Genomic DNA, 17381 nt, shown 5'->3' with positions numbered 1-17381 from the left:
GTATTTTGACTTGTATAGTCATAGTAATGAAATTAAAAAAAAAGATATCGTCTTAATTATACTAGTCAAAAATTTTGTCTGATTTAATCTTCTAAAATTTTTTCCACAGCAGAGTGCCTTTTTTTTTTTTTTTGGTAGATGTTTGTTACCAGATAAATCACGTATTCATCAAGAATTGCTGTGATTGCCTAACAGAGGGAAAAAAGCCCCACCCTAAATTAAAAATAAGACCCATCTACTTTAATTATAAAATGAGAATGATTACTCCTACTTACTGATTACTTAAATATTCATGAGAAAAGCCTCCAAATTTAGATAGCTCTATATTTAAGGATAGAAGTACGTTCACGGTTCTTATAAGGAGGTACAGTTAAGTCTTTATTCCCATAGCCGAGCTCCTGGCGAGCTGTAGAAGATACCTGTCTTGCTTTCTGTACATTTAAAAGGTAGTGAGTAGAGGGGAGAGAGTTTCTCTCCTGAGACAAATGGAGTGGGTCAGGGTGATTTTGCCTTGGATGCTATGAGTCAGAATTGACTCGATGGCAGTGAGTTTAGTTTGGTCTTTTTTGGGCACAAAAATAATTTATTCTCTTATTCTTTTTGAATGCACATAATACTTCAAATATTGGATATCTGGATTCTGAAAATTGGGCTTCAAAAATGTGCTCATAGAGGAGAATGGAACATTGCCAGGTGCCCAGGGGATTTCTGGAACTGCCTGGGAAATATTGGAAGGGGTGGCAGGAAAGTTTCTCCCAGCCTGCACACCCTGGATGGATTGTTGGTTAGATGCCTGGATGTTAGAGCTGGGAGGGACCCTTTGTTGTTAGGTGCCGTCAAGTCAATTCTGACTCATAGTGACCCCATGTGACAGGGTCGTATTTCCCCATAGGGTTTCCTAGGCTGTAATCTTTATAGAAGCAGATTGCCAGGTCTTTCTCCCATGGAGTGGCTGGGTGGTTTCGAACTATCAATGTTTTGATTAGCAGCCAAGCTCTTAACCATTTGTATCACCAGGGCTCCTTAGGATGGACCCTAGGGGTAATGAAACCCAAGCCACAATTTTACTAATAATGAGATGGAGGCTGAGAGGGATGAAATGGTGAAGTAATAAACAAAAAATCAGTTAGTAGCAGAAATGAGACCAAAATTCCAGTTTCCAGAGTCCCAGTTTAATGCCATTTCTGATACTTTGTATGCTTTTGGCCTTCTTAGACTTCCGGAATAAGAGTTTCAACCCCTACATCTAGCTTTTCTCCTAAGCAACATATGAATTAGAAGATGTGTCTTTGTTCTTGGAATTTAGTCCTGTGATCTTGCTCCCAGTCCACTGCTCTAAAAGTTTGCCTTAGAGATTGCCACCTAGTTCATCTACTAATGAGATGGAATGGATGGGTGAAAAGGAGGCAAGCTGAGATCATTCCAGTTTAATTCAGTTCTGTTCTGACATCAACTGCAAATGCAGTGCTTCTTACTGTGACCCTAACCACTAGAGTCAGAGCTTGAAGTCCTCCAGAGTACCAAATCTGCCCAAGACTTCAGATACCAAACCAAGCTTGGGTCCCCATGACAGCCTCACTTCTGACTTGGAGGCTACAAACTCAGGATGCTAGCCATAAGTCAGGAGTCCCCAGAGGCTCTACTCACTTCTGACCTGCTGGCTATGAATTTGAGGCTTCCCACTACTCCCTCAAGATGCCACCCAGGAGCTTGGGGTTCCCTGATGCCCTGCTCACTTCTGACCTGCAGGCTCTCACTACTCTCTTGGGTGTGATAATTTGCTAGAATGACACACAGAAAGTGCTATAATTAGGATTATAATTTTTTATAGCAAAAAGGATTCAAACAAAGAGTTGCATAGGATGGGATCTGTGAAGGTTTTCAGTGTGGAGCTTCTGTGTCGCTGTACTCTCCCATCTACCAACCTGCACGCACATGGAGCTTCAGCTTCCAGAACCTTTACTGGCGCCTCATTATGCATAAATGATTGGCTGAATCATTGCCCACGTGATTGAATTCGACCTCCAGGCACCACCCCCACCTTCCCTGAGGTTGGCTGATATTAGCGCCCACTCAAGAGTCACTTCATTGTCATAACCTGTTACACAGGTGTGGTCTGGAGCCCTCAGAGGCTAACAAAGACTACTGTCACTGGGGAAATTCCAAGGTTGTGGAGGTTATCTCCCTACAAGGACAAAGGACAAAGACCAAATTCTTTGCGTTATGTTAATTGCAAACCCTACAGGATGGAACATGAGTCCTTCCTTCCCCGAAATGGGATGTTCTATCTTGTTTTGATCAGTATTTTTTAATGTATATTATCATTACCTCTCCTACTAGATTTTGTGCATCTGGAGGGCAATGGCCATGCCCTTTTTCCCTGTTTTCTGTTTATTTGGCAAAAAAAGGTAAGCACAATGAACACAATACGTTTGTGTCAATACATTTTTATTTGAGTAGTACTTTAATCAAGGAAGCAGGCATAAAATATAACACTGCTGAACAGCTCAGTCAGATTCTGTGGCCTGACTGAGCCATAAAGCTAAGGACATATTTCCATTAATTTACCTTCCTGCTTAAAAAATGTACTAACACACATGTGCCATCTTAGAAAAGTATAGAATGCATTGTCCAAAGTTTGGTCAGAAAAAACAGAAACCACTCAAGATATCACAAGCAGAAAAGGATTCAGCACAAGGAATTAGGTCCTTTTGAAAACATTGGAAGGGTCGGAGGACAAATGAAAGTCAGAGAATACTGTCACATACTCTCAGGTGCTCTAGTTTTCAGAAAGTCTCTGGAATCATAGGAATACACTGGTTATGTTCAAAGCTGCCTCCAGTACTGAGCCAGGTGATTCCTAGGAAAACACCCAGAAACTGCTGTAAAATATTTCATTTGCTGAAGCCCATGGGTCTGTGGCTTTTCCTCCAGTGGAGAAGTGATAGCATGACTTCTGCTTCTCTCCTACCTCTCAAATCATGCAGGTGTCTTCTGGTTGGCACATTCTTGCCTGAAACCTTGCAGGCAGGGCTTTTGGGAAATGTAGCTTCCAGGCTTATAGCTCCTGCAACACAGGGGAGAGCTTAGGGAGTTGTTGTTAGGTGCCATTGAGTTGGTTCTGACTCATAGCAGCCCTGTGCTCAACAGGATGAAATACTGCCCAGTCCTGCACCATCCTTACGCTCATTGTTATGCTTGAGCCCATCGCAGCTACTGTGTCAATCCATCTTGTTGAGAGTCTTCTTCTTTTTCACTGACCCTCTTCTTTACCAAGCATGATGTTTTTCTCCAGGAACTGGGCCCTCCTGATAACATGTCCAAAGTACATGAGACAAAGTCTTGCCATCCTTGCTTCTAAGGAGCATTTTGGCTTTACTTCTTCCAAGACAGATCTGTTCATTCTTCTGGCAGTCCATGGTATATACAGTATTCTTCACCTACAGTATAATTTAATGGCATCAGTTCTTCTTCGGTCTTCCTTATTCATTGTCCAGCTTTTGTATGCATGTGAGGCGATTGAAAACACCATGGCTTGGGTCAGGCACACCTTAGTCCTCAAAGTGACAAGGTGAGTATAAATGGTGCCAGGTTTCCGACGGCAATGAAATACAAAACAATTTCCACAGCTTTTAATTGTTATGTTCTTACCAATTATTTTTTTATTCTGGTAACTGAAATATATCCTGCTCAGCATTTTATTCATTTATTCATCTGATAATTAGAGTATGTAACTTATATGCACATAATACAGCTTTGATTTGGCTAAGAAAAGTAGTTTGAGCAATTATTCATCAGAATATCCTATAGGAGTGAACATGATACTTAGGCCATTGAAAAAATTCTTCAAATATAAGAAATGGTGTGGCTATACTCTGATTTAAAAAAACTACCCCAAGGAGACATTATGGCTCGAGAGATTTTTATGTTTGAAAGGAAAATATGAGGAATGCAAATAATTTTTAAACTATTCCATTTGCCTTTGAGAGAGACTAAAACTTTGGGATCAAAGTTTTGAAATAAGTTATTAGTATTATTTACAGGTATATGATTTTCTTTGCTTTTACCAGTTATGATTATCTAAATAGAATGACAAGTATCTCAAAAACCTTTACGGTTTGAGGGAAAAAAAAATCTTTTTGTTGAAGTAATACCATTTTCCTGTTGACAGTCATGACTTCCCTTTGCAAATATTTACCAATTTACACATTTTAATGTTGTCAATATATGGAATTTAATTGTGTCTTATTTCCCAGAGAAAATACCGTTTCCCAGTGGATTTAAGACTAGAGTTACAGAAAAGATGATAAAGAATACCTGTGTGAATAATAAATCCAAACCAAACCCACTGCCACCAAGTTGATTCTAACTCAGAGCAAACCTGCGGATAATAAAAAACCAGTACCTGTGGATAATAACTATAAATAGAGGAGGGCGGGGATGAAGAACAAAATCGTTCCATTGTCTTTCTTGGAGGGAAAATTGTACCTTTGTATGTGTAACAGGATAACACGTATTCATATTATACTGCTCACAGCCTATCCCCTCTGCCGGTTTGTAATTGTCAGTAATAGGTGAGGGAGAAGTCATCTGTAAACACTGCATAGGTAACCTAGGTAGGAGACAAAGTAGGGAAGGTATTTGGAAGGGACCAGGATTGGCAAACAGGAGGCTCAGGTGTGGGAGTGAGAAAAGGAGGAACAAGAAGTGTTACTGAGGGATGTGACTTGTATTTCCTTTAATTTCTTTGGAGAGACATGGGTAAAGACTGAAAAAATGCTTTATTAGTATAATCCAAAGAGACAATTAATATTATTATTAGTAATAATAGCATGACTTAGTAATATTAGTCATCTGTTTGGATTATGTTTATTGAAATGTAACACTGCTCCTGAATTTGGTCACATTATACAGGTTTCATGAGCATATGAGACCTTGGATTAGAAGACCAAGCTGGGCAAGAGTGAGACCTGGGGAAGCAGAAGCCTTTCTGCTTCTGGGCTGCCCCCTCAGTGATGCATCCTGACATGGGATCTGTGTTTCGGGGAATATATAAATTGCAATGGGCAAGTCTCCCTTGTAGCATGAAACCTTGAAGGCTGTTCATCTTTTGTTTATATGAACAGATGGTCCTTTATTGAGGAGACTGACTTCCATAAATATCAAGCCATTCAGACAGGTAGCTCAAGAAGACCCCCTTTTTGTTTGTTCATCCACTTTGCTCTGTGTGGTTTGACCTTTCATGTGAATAACCCATGAGTTTGTTGTCTCAGGTGAGGGATCTCATTATTTTGGCCTCGAGGACTGTGTGTACTCTTAAATATTTATCTGTGGTCTCAAGATTCAGTCATTCACTAAATAAATATGTACTGAGCATTTATATTAGGTACTAAGAAGTATGGAGACACTACGTGTTGCAGAGTAGAACTGCACTCCATAGGGTTTTCAGGGCTATGACAACTTTTGCAAAGCAGATCTTCAGGCCTTTTTTTCTGAGGCCCTTTTGGGTGGGTTCAAACCACCAACCTCTTGGATAATAGTTGCACTCTTAAGCATGAGTTGGAGTTGACTCCACAGCAGTTGTTTTTTTTTTTCAGTTGAGAAGTATGTTTGGTTCTGAGGTACAACAAAGAAAAAAAAGGCCTCAGTCTTCATGGAGTTTTCATTCAAGAGAGAGAGACAAACATTTAATAAGTAAAAACATTAAACAAGATAATCACAGACTCTGTTAAGTGCACCGTAGGCAATAAGCAAGGTGATTAAATACAGTAGAAGCTACTGTAGGTAAAGGAATACCTCTCTTCAGAAAGACATTGCTCAGCAATGAGAAAGACTCAGCTTTGGGAGAATCTGGTTGGAGAATATTTTAGGCTGAGGGAACAGCCGGTACAAAATTCTACAGGCTGGAGAGTGGGGATCATAATTTACCAATATGGGTCCCAGGTGGCAAAGATCTATTTTGCCAACTCTATGCTTTCTTTGCAATTTGATAACTTTAGGCAAATTTACTTAACCTTTCTACCTCAGTATGCCTATCTTCAACATGGAATGATAATATATAATTTTTAAGATTATTATGTGAAATAATAAAACATCTAGCACGATCTCTAGCACCTAATAAGTGTTTGATAGATGATCGCTATTATTATTATTACTGCTGTTATATGGAAAAGAAAAATATAGACTAAAGTTGATGACAGATCAGAGTTCTATTTATAACCCTCTGGTTTTAGCCAAATTTACAATGGCTTAGGTGCAGCAGAATTGATGTTAAACAAACAAACAAACTCATTGCTGTCAGGTTGATTCTGACTCATAGCGACCCTACAGGACAGAGTAGAACTGTCCCATAGGGTTTCCAAGGAGTGGCTGGTGGATTTGAACTGCTGACCTTTAGGTTATCAGCTGAGCTCTTAAACACTGCTCCACTAGAGCCAAGTAATTGTGAAAATACCTGTAACTGGGCAGAAACATTACAGCTCTTGCTATTAACCTCCCTCTACTCAGTGGTGTTACTGTATAGACTATATGATTGTCTGATTCAAAATGGCCAATATCAGTCCATTTCAGCTCACTAATGCCTAGAATATCGATGTTTACACATTCCATTTCATTTTTGATGATTTCCAATTTTCTTAGATTCATACTTCATACATTCCAGGTTCCGATTATTAATGGATGTTTGCAGCTGTTTCTTCTCATTCTGAGTCATGCCACATCAGCAAATGAAGGTCCTGAAAGCCTTATTCCATCCACGTCATTAAGGTCGACTCTACCTCAGGGAGGCAGCTCTTCCCCAGTCATCTTTTGAGGGCCTCCCAACCTGGGGGCTCATCTTCCAGCACTATATCAGACAATGTTCCGCTGCTATTCATAAGGTTTTCACTGCCCAATGCTTTTCAGAAGTAGACTGCAGGGTCCATATTTATGCCTATTCCCAAGAAAGGTGATCCAGCTGAATGTGGAAATTATGGAACAATATCATTAATATCACATGCAAGCAAAATTTCGTTGAAGATCATTCAAAAAGGGCTGCAGCAGTATATCGACAGGGAACTGCCAGAAATTCAGGCCGGTTTCAGAAGAGGACGTGGAACCACAGATATTATTGCTGATGTCAGATGGATCCTGGCTGAAAGCAGAGAATACTAGAAGGATGTTTACCAGTGTTTTATTGACTATGCAAAGGCATTCAACTGTGCGGATCATAACAAACTATGGATATCATTGCAAGGAATGGAAATTCCAGAACACTTAATTGTACTCATGAGGAACCTTTACATACATCAAGAGGCGGTTGTTCGGACAGAACAAGGGGATACTGATTGGTTTAAAGTCAGGATAAGTGTGCGTCAGGGTTGTATTCTTTCACCATACCTATTCAATCTGTATGCTGAGCAAATAATACGAGAAGATGGACTATATGAAGAAGAACAGGGCATCAGGATTGGAAGAAGACTCATTAACAACCTGTGTTATGCAGATGACACAACCTTGCTTGCTGAAAGTGAAGAGGACTTGAAGCACTTATTAATAAGGATCAAAGACCACAGCCTTCAGTATAGATTGCACCTCACCATAAAAAAAACAAAAATCCTCACAAGTGGACCAATGAGCAACATCATGATAAATGGAGAAAAGATTGAAGTTGTCAAGGATTTCATTTTACTTGGATCCACAATCAACACCCATGGAAGCAGTAGTCAGGAAGTCAAAGGAGGCATTGCATTGGGTAAATCTGCTGCAAAGGATTCAAAGTGTTGAAGAGCAAAGATGTCACCCTGAAGACTAAGGTGCACCTGACCCAAGGCATGGTATTTTCAATCGCATCATATGCATGTGAAAGCTGGACGATGAATAAGGAAGACCGAAGAAGAGTTGACGCCTTTGAATTGTGGTGTTGGTGAAGAATATTGAATATACCATGGACTGCCAAGGAATGAACAAATCTGTCTTAGAAGAAGTACAGCCAGAATGCTCCTTAGAAGCAAGGATGACAAGACTGCATCTTACATACTTTGGACATGCTGTCAGGAAGGATCAGTCCCTGGAGAAGGACACCATGCTTGGCAGAGTACAGGGTCAGCGGAAAAGAGGAAGACCCTCAATGAGGTGGATTGACACAGTGGCTGTAACAATGAGCTCAAGCATAACAACGATTGTAAGGATGGCTCCGGACCGGGCAGTGTTTGGTTTGTTGTGCATAGGGTCACTATGAGTTGGAACCGACTCGACGGCACGTAACAGCAACCCTCAGTGGTGTTACAGTACTCATTGAAGATTTACAGATAAAAATGTCTCCCTGTCTGCATGAGAGGGAGACATTTTTATCCCAATCTCCCCACTATCCCTATCTATATTGGTTCTATGAAGGAACCAACTGGCTCTCTGCCAATGGATTGGGAAATTGGGCTCAAGATTTATAACCATGGATATAGAAAACTTAACCAAAAAAGCCAAAAACAAACCTATTGCTGTTGAATCAATTCTGACTCATAGCAAACCTATAAGACAGAGTAGAACAGCTCCCCAAAAGCCATTGCCCTTAGGGTTGTAAATCTTTATGGAAGCAGATTGCCACATCTTTCTCTTGCAGAGCAGCTGGTGGGTTCGAACCACCAACATTTTGGTTAGCAGCTGAGTGCTTTAACCAATGTGTCACCAGGACTGTTTGAAAACTTAACAGTACCATATAAATAAGCAATTAATTGTCAATATTTTTGGTCTGATTGTCTAGACTCCAGTGAGTTAACTTTAGGATGGATTTTATACTTGGCATGATGCCCTGCGTATTTTCATGAACTTCAAAGACAACTCCGCACTCAAGTCAGCTTCATTGCTGCGTATAGTTAGATAAGCCGGGGTTTTTCAGCTGCAAAGCATGGATTTCTTCTAATTCGTTTCGCTAATCTGACACACTTGTAAATTCCGACTTTTTTACTCAAATGGTATATAAGAAAAGCAAAATGTACCAAGTTTATTTAAAAAAATACATGCATTTGAAACCTGTCTCACCCATCTATCCTTTTTCTCCGTAAAATAATCTGTGATCCTCCTAAAGACAGCAATACTATTTGCTACTATATAAAGGAAATCTGTTTTAAAGGATACTTTTTTTTTTTTTTTTCTGAAAAAAGGCAAGAGTTCTTGAATTACTGTTGGATACTGGAAAGAGCATCGACCACTACCTCAGGGCAAGACTTCGGTCAGTTTTGCTTTGCAAAAGGCAAAGGCCCGAGTTTCATCATTTGTAAACTTGGAATAATAATAGTGTACGTGATTTGTGGAGTTATTGTGAGGATTAAATACATGTGAAGTGCTGGTGTATAGCAAATAAGAGTCATCATGAAAGGTCCAGAGAGAGATCATAGAAGAAAAGAAAAAGTTCCTGCTCCTGCCCATCCTTTCCCTTCCAGTACCACCACCAGCATCCCTCTTACCCAGTGGTTTGTATAGCCTTCCATCTGGCCTCCCCTCTGCTATATTCTTCTCTTCACAGTGTGCATCATTGGTCATTCACTATTACTATAAGTGGGTGATTATTATCTTAACTACTAGTTGTTATTGTTAGCTGCTGTCAGCCCCTTACGCATGGGGACCCCCTGTGTTACAGAGTGGAACTGCTCTGTAGGATATTCTTGGCTGTAATCTTTATGGAAGGAAATCTCCAAGGTTTTCTTCTGTGGAGCCACTGGATGGGTTTGAATTGCCAACCTCTTGGTTAGCAGTTGAGCGCAAACTGTTTGTGCCACCCAGGATCCTGTTAACTAGTAGTGGTTCTTGCAATAATAAGATAAAATAAGTAGTGTTAATAGTGTGAGTTTCCATGAATAACTATGACTTGTGTGAATGATTGCTGTAGTAAAATTATGCTAATAAGTTTGGAATAAAAGACTTCCATACGTAAAAACTCATAGTGGTTTGAGTTTGAGTTTTTACATATAGAAGTCTTTTATTCAAAACTTCTTATTAGCATAATTTCACTGTAGCAATCATTTGCTCTGAGTTGGAATAGACTCAAGAGCAACGGGTTTGGTTTGGTTTTTAGTTATAAGTGGAGATTACTTTGGATAAGGGCTTCAGTATTAAGAACATATCCCCTCAGAGGGCTTTGGATGTTGTTTGGGTGCCAGGCCTCTTAAATCTTGTCTGGTTAAAGTCTGAGGAATTGAAATGTAATTGACTTGTCCAGTCTCAGTAGCTTGCTATTGATACATAAGAAAGTGCAACAACACAGATTCAGATTTAAGGATGGGATTTACAATTACATTAGTTTTTAATTAAAAATTAACATTTTGAAAAGTAGAGAAAAATCATTCCATCAAGATTAAATAGATACTGACATTTTTTAAAATCATAATTGCTTCAGAAATCTCTTTTACTTTTCTAAACAAGTCAAAGTTTAAGTTATAGCTAAATTCCACTCTTCCCTTTCCCTCCCTTCTTGCTCAGAGGCAACTGAGATTGTAATGTTGGAATGGGACTGAATATCTTCTATTTGCCCCTCCAAGTCCACTCTCCACCATTCTCCAGCCTGCTGTCTGACCCAGGAAGATGACCTGTGAAAGCTACACCAGTGGGGTTCCTGAGACCTCTGCCTTCTAGTTGGGAAGTTTCAGCAGAAGATTAGAGGGAAGGGGAACGGTGGGACCATTGCTTATTTCCCTGGCTCCCTCCTTGCAGGTCCCTTTAGCAGGGTTTTCTCAGAACTGAAGGTTCTTGTTCCTTTCAAGGGGGCCGACTGTACAGGACCTTCTCTCCTCTGGGTTCTGATAATTGTCCTGGCCTCTTATCTTTAGACATAGATATGGTAATAGCAAGCTTGTTAGTATCCCCAAAACGGTGTATTATCTCTTGTGGTTCTCCTACAAACATATCCCTATATCATTATCCATCGTGTATAATGTCCATTCTAGCAAAGGATAAGATCAAAGAAGAGGATCTACAGGACATGGGAGTGGGGTGATGTGATTCCTAAGAACCTGGTTTTGGAGAAGAAATTCTTCCTAATTAGTAGATTTGAAAAGTTGCCTGGAGAAGAGCAATGGAGATCTTAAAAAACGATAATTATTTTAAGGCTGTGTTTTGAGAAGAGCCCCTGTGACGCAGTGGTTAAGAGCTCAGCTGCCAACCAAAAGATCATCAGTTCAAATCCACTGGCCACTCCTTGGAAACCCAGTGGGGCAGTTCTGCAGCAATGGGTTTGGTTTTGGTTCCGTATGTTTTGAGATCTGTGTCTAACTATGCATTCCTCCCTCTCCCAGTCTTTCCTATGTTATTCATTCCTTTTAATCACTGTGGGGTCCTGAGCAGGTGTAGGTGTAGGTGCAGGGGACCAAGAATTTTTCTTAAATTCTTGACTTATGAAAAGTGGGCTAGCTTTTATACTTACTGTGAATTCCTTAGGCTTTGGAGCCTCTGTCACTAAAACCCTGAGTCCCAGATGTTGTTGATGACCAAGAATACAACTCTTGAGTTACCATGGTCTTGTCATTTTACCTGAGGCAGTCTTACAAGACATGGAGTCTAACCTATGTGGTGGTGGTAGTTGTTGTTAGTTGCTGTTGAGTCAATTCCAATTTATGGTGACCCCATGTGTACAGAGTAGAACTGTTTCATAGGATTTTCATCACTGTGTCTGTTCAGAAGTAGATCACTAGGCCTGTCGTACGAGGCACCTCTGAGTGTGTCTGAATCACCAACCTTTTGGCTAGTAGTCAGGAGCTTAACTTACACCACCCAAATATTAGTCGCCTTCGTGTGTCTCTCAGGGAAGCAATTAATATTACCCATGTCACTGGTTGTGAAATTAGGAGATTTGAAGTTATTGCCTACATGTGAAAGGTTAATCAGTAGAGAAACTAGGATCTAAAAAATCACATCTGCTATTTCCACACACTGCAGTGAACCACATTTGCTAAGACCAGTAGTTCTTCCTTTCAGACTTCTTAACTTTGTGCATTTGACTGTGTATATGAGTAAAACGTGATATCCCGTGTGTGTGTGTGTGTGTGTTCTGCAGTCCTCTGCCCAGGGGCAGTGCTGAGCTTTGGTTAGGGAAGAGTCAGGGTTGTGTGGGCATGTCTGCGGTGTCTTGGGCAGGGCTAGGCAGTGACCGTCCCAGTCCCAGGTTGGCAGTGCCATGGTCCATTGGCACGTGACTCAGGGTGAGTCTTTTCCCTGCTCCAAATCCAGGTACTGGAGCCCTGGTGGCGCAGTGATTAAATGTTGGGCTGCTAACCAAAAGGCGGTTTGAATCCACCAGCCACTCCTGGAAACACTGTGGGGCAGTTCTGCTCTGTCCTGTAGGGTTGCTATGAATTGGAATTGACTTGATGGCAATGGGTTGTTGTTTGTAATCCAGGTACCAAATATATCAGGGGTGGAGATTATAATCCCTTGGGGTTACCCCATCTGTCATGGTTGGAGCAATGGGTTGTGGGGAAAGCAGATGGATTTTCCTTCCCCCCACCTCCTTTAATGCTAGAACACAACTGAATAGCATGAGGCACCTCCCTCCTCACAAGTACCACCATGCCCCCAGCCTGTGAGGGCGTGGGGGCACTTTCCCTGTGAGTATTCTGTGTCCAGAGAGATGATAGATATATGGCAAATAAAAAGCATGACAGGTCCAGAGAGAAAGCACAGAAGAAAGGAAAAAGTTTATATTTTAGCATCTTTAATGGCACATTTTTAATGCTTTTTGAACAAGTGACTCCACATTTTCATGTTTCACTGGGCCCGCCAGCCCTGCTTATATCCCCCTTTTACCTTCCATTGCCATTCCCGTTGCCAGTATCTCTCTTATTCAAGCCTTTGCATAACCTTCCAACTGGCCTTGCTACCACCATATTTTTCTCTCCACAGTGTGCATCATTTGTCACATGCCATTAATATAAATGAACGATTATTACCATAATTACTAATAGAACTTGCAGTAATAAGATAAAACAAGTGGCATTAATAATGTGAATTGCCAAGAATAACTATGACTTGTGTGAATGATTGCTATAGTGAAAATGAGCTAAATATTGTTATGCTAATATGCTAATAAGGGGTTTGGAATGAAAGACTTTCTGTGCAAGTCTGTAAGTATATGCAAAAATGTATAAGTGGTGATTACTGTGGATAAGAGCTTCAATATTAAGAATATGTCTCCTCAGATTGCTTTCGATGTTGGTTGGGAGGTAGGTTTCCTAAACCAAGAGCTTGCTTTCTGTAAATTCCATAACTTGGAATTAAAGAAAGTAAAATATAGTAAGAAAAGAACAGGCTTTGGGATTGGAAAGATTAGGGTCTGAATCCCCTGCTTCGCTATAACCCGTACCATGACCTTGGAAGAGTTACTTGATCTCTTAGTCTCAATTATCTCCTAAAAATTGGTAGTGCTCTCTGCCTCATAAAACCCATTGTTGTGGTGTTGATTCTGACTCATGGCAACCCCACAGGTTTCAGAGTAGACATGCACTCCATAGGGTTTGCAGTGACTGTGATCTTTCCTTTCTTCCATGGTACTGCTGGCCACCTAGCACCACCAACCTTCAAACCACCGAACTTTCAGTTTAGTAGTCAAATGCAGACCATTTGTGCTATCCAGGGACCTTCTCTACCTCATAGAGCTATTTTAAATACTATGTTATGTAATACATGTGAATTTATAAATATATTGCCTGGGGAATAGGAGATTCAATAAACTGTAGCTACTAACACAGCAACAACAACAATATAAAGACATATTGATGTTTTCCTGGACACTGGGAAGGTAAACCATCAGTATTGAATTAGATCTTAAAATCTGCTGAGCAAAGGAAATATTTTTTCAACACAGATGATCTATCTCTGTAGGCAGAAGAGAATGAATGTCACATCTCTGGATTATGAACAAAGACTGTGGAAATGAGATTTGATGAGAGCATGCTATTGAAACTACAACTGGAATCTTCTTTACTTCCTCTTTTTCTAAAATATGTACCACAACCCACCAAAATGTTGTGACTTATGAATTGAATGCGTGAATCATGTGAACAGGAAAGGGCGTATGTGAGTTTATGTGTTTTTGGGTTTGTGTGTGTATGAACATTCTAGTATTTCTCCATTTGGCCCCCGGCCTTGCTTCCACAATTGTTCATGACTCTTCTCAGCCAGATATGGATCTTTGTAGACTAACCTCCAAGCACGGCATCATCTGAGCTCCTTTACCCTCTAGGTTTTGCATGGGAAACACTGGCAGGAGATGGAAAGCAAGGTTGCAGAAGAATGAGGTTGAAGTATTGATTTCTTCCCCACCCCGCTGTCTTCCTGCAGAGGCTCTGTTTGGCAGTGATTGAATTCCTTTACCTATGGACACAGCTTCTATTAGTCCCGTGCCTAAGGTAACAGATCTCACCAAGTTCAAATAACACAAATTCTCCCTTTGCCCCTTCAGGTCTAGGGAAGATAATGGCTTTCTTCTGTTGCTGGCCCCTGGGTTCGCTTAACCCTGCCTACACACCGGTAAATAGTGCCTCTGAGGACTATTTATACTCTCTGAATGTGTCATCTGTTTCCTGTTAGGATCCTGCCTGATAGAGCATTTGTGTGTGTTTATATGTGTGTATTTGAAAGAGAAAGAGAGAGGAAAGAGATGATGATGCACTTATCTGTAAACCAATCAAAATCTGTGACCTTTTGCAATATGTCTTAATCACTTCTACCAATACGTCATATTGCAAAGACCGTGAGTGAGAAAATAGGGAAAAAGAGTTATAGAAAGGAGAGAGAAAGAAAAGAAAAAGGAAGGAAAAGAAGTTTTAAATTCTAATAAAGTTGTAAATACTCACTAATTTAATAGTGAATTCTTTAATGGCTAAAGCAATACTGAATAGTTGGAAAAACTACTAAATCTAGCCATTGTCAGAGATGTCTTAAGATATAGAAGCTGTGAGTTGATATCTTTTTTCCAGAGATTTTCATTAGTAAACCATGTCTTACAAAAAAGGAAAAGAGTTCTGCTTCTCCATGATTTCTCTTCCTTGAAGAGTCATGGATGAAAATGGCAGTAAATCTTTAGTCTTTGAATTATCAGAAATACTAGAAAAAAATTGGGATATAATTTCTCAGGCTAATAGTGACCATTTTATTTGTTCTAAATATGTATTCTCCCAGATAACCAAGCTTGGATTAATAAGTGGCTGCTAAATAGCAGAGGTCCCTGGGTGGCACAAACAGTTTGCACTCGACTACTAACCAAAAGGTTTGTGGTTCTAATCCATCCAGAGGCACTGCAGAAGAAAGCCTGGGTGATCTGCTTCTGTAAAGATTGTTGTTGTTGTTAGGTAGCATTGAGTTGGTTCTGATTCATAACGACTGTGTGCAACAGAATGAAATACTGCCTGGTCTTGTGCAGTAAAGATTAGAGCCGAGAAAACCGTATGAAGTGGTTCTACTCTATAACACATGGGGTCACCATGGGTTGAAATCAAGTCAATGGCAATGGGTTTGGGCTTTTTGGTTTAAATATTGGGGGTTCCTTTGTTAAGAGTGTCATTGTACCTTCATCTTATTGCTAGAGGTTCAATCAATAAATGGGAAAACCTAAAGAAAATGTAAACACAAATGAGAAAGTGGGTATTATAGTATTTTGTCTACCTACTTCGCATATGATGGAGAATCAAAACCCAAACCAAACCCAGTGCTGTCTAGTCGATTCCGACTCCTAGTGACCCTACAGGACAGAGTAGAACTGCCCCATAGAGTTTCCAAGGAGCGCCTGGCAGATTCGAACTGCCAGCCCTTTGGTTAGCAGCCGTAGCACTTAACCACTATGCCACCAGAGTTTCCTTATGATGGAGATCAAATGTGTATTCTGTAGGGTCACCCTTCTTGGAAGAACAGAATTTATGTAAACAGAATCAGATTTCCCTTTTAGCCCATTTTATAAAAGGAGGTAGGCTCACATGAAAATATTTTTAGCCCAAGCTAAAAGATATTTTAGAATGCAGACTAAGAATAATTTATAATATATGAATGCTGTGCAGAAATTATTTTCCTTTAAGTCTAGAGTTTTTGGATGGGGAAATTGGACTGTGGGTGTGTGAGTTCTTTTATAATCAAGCTTCAGTTCTTTCTCTACCAAGTAAATGACCCCTAACGTTTAAACACTCTGTTGGAAACATTTAGATTAAGTGTTATTTTCTAAATTGTGAACCTCACTTGAAAGCCCTAGTTAAGGCCATTAAATGACTAGTGATGTATTTTGATTTAATCTTTTGTAATATTTTTATAATAAAGTCTGACTTAGAAGGAGAAAAGATATTAAAAGGAGAGAGACGTTTGTCACAAAAGACATTTTGTTGGAGAGGATGGTTTTGATCATTTGGAGGGTAATTTTTGGCTCCAGATGCCTCTTGCTCTTCTTAATAATCCACAAGGGTTTAGCCTTTAAATTCTTATTGATCAGATTTTAGTTTATACCAAGTTTTGGTGGTAATATGTACTGTTTTTCCCAAAAGTTTTTGTTTCAGTGTTGAGTGAGGGAAGGAGACGTGCTAGTGCTGTAGTACCTCAGAATGTGGTGGAAGAGTGAATAGTCACCCTAACTTCCTTTTATAATTTTATAGATCTTGATCACACTCTTTTTGGTCTTCATTTGTCCTAATTGAAGGTACTTATTTTTTAAGCATAAATTTTATAGGGTAGTTTCTAGCATTTTTGGTAAAGATTTTAGTAGGTCTCTTAATTTTATTCAACTTAATGATATTAACATCCTAGTTATGTAGTATTATAGAGTATTATTACATGTTTCCTTCTGATTATTACAGTCTTTGAAAGCTTAGATGTCTGCTTGGTTGGTTTCTTCTGTTTGGAAGAGTATTTACATATGAGATAATTTCTCATCAAGTGGAAATCCTGATGTAGTGGTTAAGAGCTACATCTGCTAACCAAAATGTCGGCAGTTCGAATCCACCAGGCACTCCTTGGAAGCTCTATGGGGCAGTTCTCCTCTGTCCTATAGGGTCGCTATGAGTCAGAATCAACCTGATGACAGGGGGTTTGTTTTTTTCTTTTTTCCATCAAGTATTAATTGAACACTGTTTGTGCTGTATATTTTTAATATATTGAAAATTTCAGTAACATAATATTAAACCCAAACCAAACCTGCTGCCGTTGAGTCCAACTTGTAGCAACTCTGTAGGACAGAGGAGAGCTGCCCCATAAAGTTTCCAAGGAGCACCTGGTGGATTTGAACTGCCGACCTCTTGGTTAGCAGACATAGCACTTAACCACTATGCCACCAGGGTTTCCAACATAATATTACCTACCTTATATTATAATCTACTAAAAAGTAGGAAATATTCCAATTTAGCTCTAAACCTATCATTTATGCAAGTATATTTTTAAAT

Source organism: Elephas maximus, chromosome 15, assembly GCF_024166365.1.
Source record: "Elephas maximus indicus isolate mEleMax1 chromosome 15, mEleMax1 primary haplotype, whole genome shotgun sequence".
NCBI lineage: Eukaryota > Metazoa > Chordata > Mammalia > Proboscidea > Elephantidae > Elephas > Elephas maximus.
Note: the sequence above shows the minus strand (reverse complement) of the source record.